The sequence below is a fragment of the Bos taurus genome, chromosome 26, assembly GCF_002263795.3.
Source record: "Bos taurus isolate L1 Dominette 01449 registration number 42190680 breed Hereford chromosome 26, ARS-UCD2.0, whole genome shotgun sequence".
Classification (NCBI taxonomy): domain Eukaryota; kingdom Metazoa; phylum Chordata; class Mammalia; order Artiodactyla; family Bovidae; genus Bos; species Bos taurus.
The window spans coordinates 26,717,977-26,724,179 of NC_037353.1; positions in this window are offsets into that span (position 1 = coordinate 26,717,977).

Below are 6,203 nucleotides of genomic sequence, written 5' to 3' on the forward strand. Positions count from 1 at the left end.
GAGACAAATTGCATTTGGTAAATCTGTGGTTCCAGTGACTAGGTATAGAATTGATTGCGATGGGGCTTGTGCTGCCATTCAAAAATAAATAAAGGTCTGGTGAATGACACTGGCGATTCTTAACATTCTGTGTGATTTAATTTTCAACCTAGAATTCCTTGCACTTTCAGCCCTTCCCTCTCTGCTCAGTATCAATACATATATGGGGCATTTCAATTGAGTTCAGCTTGGGCTAATTAAAATCTTAAGGTTTTATTAAAATGTGAGACAGTGAAGACAGAGAATTAAGATATTAAAAATGTTAAATGAAACATCCCGTAAATTAAGATTAAAATGATGATTCCATACATCAAGCTCTTTGAGTATAAGGGTGCATGTCTAAGTTTCTTTGTTAATACAGGATGAGACACTTGTGTCCTGCACCCTATTGCTCCCATCCAGGATGGGTCCTGCATGCTGGGACATCGGATATACCCCACATGCACGTTCACTCCAGGGTACTGGGCTTTAGCTCAGACCTTGAAGGACTCGGTCTTTGGCTGCTCCCTTTGTGAGGATCGATAATAGTGAACACGCAGTCTCCATTTTACAGTGAAAGTTACCTTTCTGTCCTTAATGAACATTATTGATAGTCATCATAATCAGAGAAGAGGTAGAGTCAGTTAAGTGCATCACGGCATGGCAGGCACTTCACGTGGTACTCTCACACACCCTGAACTCTGCCAACGCTTGCCTACATGCTGATATTTTGGTTTTTGTTGCATTGCCTGTTTAGATTCAGTTTGCAAGTTCGATTATGAAATGGATCACTGAGTTCAATCACAAAAGAAGGGAGAGCTGTCCTGATGTTGCCACTCCACATCACAAGTGCTCAGAGTCCTGTGTCTGAGGAATAAAGCCTGATCTGAACACGTGGGTTTGTTAGGGCTTCCATGCTGCCCTGCCACTCTCATGCCTCCCTTTCATCTTTCCCCCGATACTCAGCATTAACCCTCTACTTGTCCACTCCCCTTGCCTTCAACATCCTTCTTCTTCCTCTTTCATTAGTCCTTCTGCTGTCCTGTCTCCTCATCAGGGCATTGGTGGGGGACGATGGCAGAGCAAGACCCGACAACAGCACTGGATTTGAAAGAATACACATGAAGACATTCTTCTGAGCATTTTAATGAGCTCTGTTTTCCTGGAATGGCAGAGAGAGAGAGAAAAAAAGATAGTACACAGAGTTCTTGCTTTTTTTCTTATTGCTGCTATATGGATAAAGATCAAAGTCTTTACCTGTGATTATCCATAAGACATGCAATAAAATGCCCAATTTGCAGTCAGAGCTAACTATGTTCTGTCTTTCAGAACACATTCTCTTTCTTGAAAAATCTTTCCTCGCTGAGGCCCCATGGGGCCTCTAAGGAAATATCTTTGCCACCAGCAGCACCAAACTCTGTAATATTGTTATTAAATAATAGGCTCTTTTGGGGCAGAGAACTGGCCATGTCCTAGGCATTTGCAGGAACTCAATAAATGCTCCAGGAGCATAGGTGTTTATGGAGTCTCTAGGGTGTGCTGACATGAATCCTTATGGAAAGGAGGATTCAGCAGTCAGCCAATATCGTGCATGTCCTTTAGGAACTTGCTCTAAAGTTTGGGCTCAGGGGTGGGGTTGTAGATACATGAATCAGTCAGTCAATAGTGCAGAGTAAAATAAGAGAAAGTGGCCTTCAGGTTTGGGGCTGTGTCTGAACTCAACTTGGTTCCAAGGGTTCTGACCACCTTTACCTGTATCAAGTGAATTCCTAATGGTTCTCACTTACATGAACAGCTTTGGAAGTAAGTGGGAAACTATCTGGCACACACAGAGAATGAGGATCCACAAGGTGAAGAAGAAAATTCAATATTTCTCAATATCAAATGTTAACAGGAAGGAAAATGTTGTTATGCAACTAAGAGCTTGCAGGAAAAGCAAAGGTTAGAAGTAGTTTTTGTTGGAGGAGAATCTTTATTTTCAACTCTGTTTCATCCCATTCTTTCCTCCTCGATGGGTGTGGGGGTGGGGACATCTGGTGTGACTGAGTCTAGAGAGAACCTTCGAGACTTTAGTAGGAGGCAGATGGGCCACTGTCTGAAACCCAGACAGTGTGGATCAGCTCTCTTTTGATCTACTTGAACTTTTTTCCTCTTTGCTTCTGGGGCCTCCTACTCTCAGGAAGGGAGGATTTGCCTTGCTTAATGTGAAAAGCAAATTAAGCAGACTTGCTTGTGGGAGCAAGCAGATCACTTCTCTCTTAGTTCCAGATTCTTTACTTGCCACTGTTCACTGAATTTGGGCTACATTCAAGTCTAAGTTGAGGACGGAGTCATAAAGGCTCACTGAGTCCTTTGACCAGTTTTGCTAGCAGTAAATCCCTGTTGGACTCTTTATGTCTTTTCCCAAATGTTTGTTAAAACACACAGGGGAGCAGTGGGTGATTTGACTATGTCTTAACTTGAGTGACTCATAATTGGGATCATAATGTGTTATGCATAGAATAAAGGGCCTTGAGGATATTCTGATCCATGCTTTATCATTTTCCAAATAAAGTGATGACAACCATTTTTACTGTGGTAAGACACATGTAACATAAAATATACCATTTTAACTGTCTAAATGTGCAGTGCATTGGCATTAAATACATTCACGTTGTTATGCAATCATCTCCACTATCCATCTGTGAAATGTTTTTAATCTTTCCAGACTGAAACTCTGTACTCGTTAAACAATAACCTTACATTTCCTCCTCCTCCCAGCCCCTGGCAATCACCACTCTATTTCCTATTTCTATGACTTTAACTACTCTTGATATCTCATAAGTGGAGTTATACAGTGTTTGTGCTTTTGTGACTGGTTTATTTCACTTAGCATCCTGTTCTCAAGTTTCATCCATGTTGTAGCATGTGTTAAAATTTCCTTTCTTTTCAAGATTGAACAATATTCCATTGATGCATGTGCCATATTTTGTTTATCCATTCATCCATCAAGGTGTAAAGAAAGTGAAGTCAATGTTAAATGTTCATATTGCTTTTTTTGTTCAGAACGCTGTTTATGCTGGTGGTCTCAGCATCACTGATGTTAGTAGCATCACCTCTCACTCAGACTGTCCAAATCTGGATAGTGAGTTATGTGGTTATCCTCTGAGGACAAGTCTCCTAGAATCTCCATATTTCCTATAATTGATCTCATGTGCAGTGCAAGTTTACAGCTCTTCTGAAAACATTCACTAAACTTAGCACTGACAAGTCATACATCTTTCAGATACAAGTAGGACATGTCAGTGGGTGGTACTTTCCCAAATGAAGGAAGAAGAGATAATTGGTGATTTTCAGGCAGTTGGATAAATATTTTATTGACATCACAATTCAGGAGACCAGACTACCGAAGTCTGCCAGCATTGGAGAGCATTCCTAGCAAGTCTTAGAGGCAGACAGAAAATAGGTCACAAGCATGTCTCTCATAGATGGGTGAAAAAATGGTGAATATGAATGTCTTTCTTGCCACATTTATCTGACCGCTACTGCTGCTAAGTCACTTCAGTCATATCCGACTCTGTGTGACCCCACAGACAGCAGCCACCAGGCTCCCCCGACCCTGGGATTCTCCAGGCAAGAACACTGGAGTGGGTTGCCATTTCCCTCTCCAGTGCATGAAAGAGAAAAGTGAAAGTGAAGTCGCTCAGTCGTGTCCGACTCTTAGCGACCCCATGGACTGCAGCCTACTAGGTTCCTCCATCCATGGGGTTTTCGAGGCAAAGTACTGGAGTGGGGTGCCATTGCCTTCTCTGACATTTATCTGAAGCCTCTGTTAATAGCGTTAAGGGAGAAAAGGGATGTGTGATTTTTTTTCCCCAAGGAGAATTTGCATCATTTGCTTAAGTAGGAGAAGCTGTTTGATGGTATAGTGATGGAGAGTTTACTTCAGTGCAATTGATGAAATAGGCAATGTGTAAAGCGTAGTAGCTGGAGAAAACCAGCATGAGCTGATCACTCAGGATCTTCTGAACTTCCAGGCTGATGACCTGAATTAGTCTTCACTTTGTCAGGAGGAAGCCTCCCTAGGATTAAAGTTCTCTCTGAGCAGAAAACTTGTCTGGCTTGTTCACTGGTGTATCTGCTGCATACAGAGGATGAGTGCCCCATGGTAGATGTTTTGATAAATATCAGAGGAATGGATGAGTGAGTGACCAACTTTGTGCCTATCACTTGGTTTCTCAAGAATCTAGTCATTTCGTCTGTAAAATAGGGACAATACCACCTTCTCTGATGTTGTTTTAGATACTGTTTAATTTCTAGTTTGTTTTCATAGGAAGGGCCACTGGACCTTCCCCTAAGGGAAGCATGGAATAAGATGATCCCAGACAAGGAGTATTTTGTACCATCAAAAAAATTGTATAATTGAATTTTACAATTAAAGAAGCCAGAAAAACATATCATTGTTAGATTGTAACAACTCCCTCTGGTCTGTCTACTTTATCATTTTAGAACAAAACCGTAATTGAAGCAATGGACTATACATGCCCTTAATTGAAACAGTTTTACAAATTGGGTCAGGAATAGTAACTGTTCACCAAAATCTGTGTCCTCCTATTTTTCCTTGATGCACAGCCAGGCTCCATTTCCCAACCCCTGTATCAGCTGGGAGTGGCCATGTGCCTGAGTTTTGTTAGGTCAGTTGGGACAGAAGTGGTATGGCTCTGTCTTGGCATGCTTCTTTAAACTCCCCTGAGTGATCCTCTTTGACAGCCTTGCAGAGTGATAAATTTGGCTTAAAGTTCAAGTTGAAGAAGGTGGATCTTCTTCCTGATTGAGTTCATGGAAAAGAGTGATACCCGCCCTACAGAAACACTCACCTTGGGCTGTTAAATGAGTGAGAAGACATTTGTGTTGGAGGCCATTATATATTCTGGAGTTTGTTTGTTAGCAGCAGGCAGTGTCAGCTAAATAATACAGTTTTACTGCCTTAGTACTCTCTTGCCACCTCTATTATCTGCTTCCTAGAGCCAAACATTTTCAACTTTTAAAATTATTTATTTTGGTATTTACATCAAAATCTCTAAATAACAAAACTTTTATTGCTAGTTCCTTTTAGTTTATGTGGTTTGTTGACTTCTCACTTCGGAAGATAAAAATGTATCTCTTTTCCACCACGGTCCTTTTAGCCCTGCCCTTCATTCCTATGACATAGTTGTAACATAAAAACAAGTCAATATTTCTTATTTAAATTATTCTTAGCTTATGAACACTTGTCGTAGCTGAGATATGTTTCACTTTACATGATCAGTTTTTCTTTATAAGAGATTCGTTTATCTGGAATTAACAATGTATTCACTCGCTCTTCTTCCTCATTGTCTTCATCCTTCTCTCCCTTTTCCCACTTGCTTAGTTTTCTAAGTGCTAATCATAATGTATGCCTGCTAAGTCACTTCAGTTGTGTCTGACTCTTGCCACTCTATGGACCTCAGCCTGCCAGGCTCCTCTATCCATGGGACTATCCAAGCAAGAATACTGGAATGGATTGCCATACCCTCCTCCAGGGGATCTTCCCAACCCAGGGATCAAACTGGTGTCTCTTATGTCTCCTGCATTGACAGATGGTTTCTTTACCACTAGCGCCACCTGGGAAACCCACTAATCATTAATCCAATCCCAAATTCTTCACCAGCTGAGTAAGTCTTCTCTCAGTACCCTCAAAGAAATTAACATTTTTATCAGTTTCATTTTCTTAAAGAAATATTTCCCATCCAACTATGACATATCTGAAAAATAGTTCTCTTAACCTGTTGAATAACTGTCATTGTGCAGACGCTTTTCAATATCATAAGGAAAAATGTTATCTTTTTACTGACCCTCTATTTCACATATTATATTTTGTTTTCTCTTATTTCTCTTATATTGCTACAGAACCTTTTCCAATATCTTTCTGGCATAGAGTACATGACATATACATTTTGGTGTGTGATGGCTGAAAATATCTTGACAATCTGATAATTCTGTTTTGAAAAAAAAAAATCCTCAAAATTTTGAAGTTATTTCTCTTCTGTATTATTTATCTTCTGGAGTTGCTATTATTGCAGTAATCCTAGAGCCATTATTGAGAGAGATTTATTGTTACACTTGAATTTTTGTAAATGATTATTTGTAATTGAATTAATTTGTGATAATCTTTATTGAATTATTTA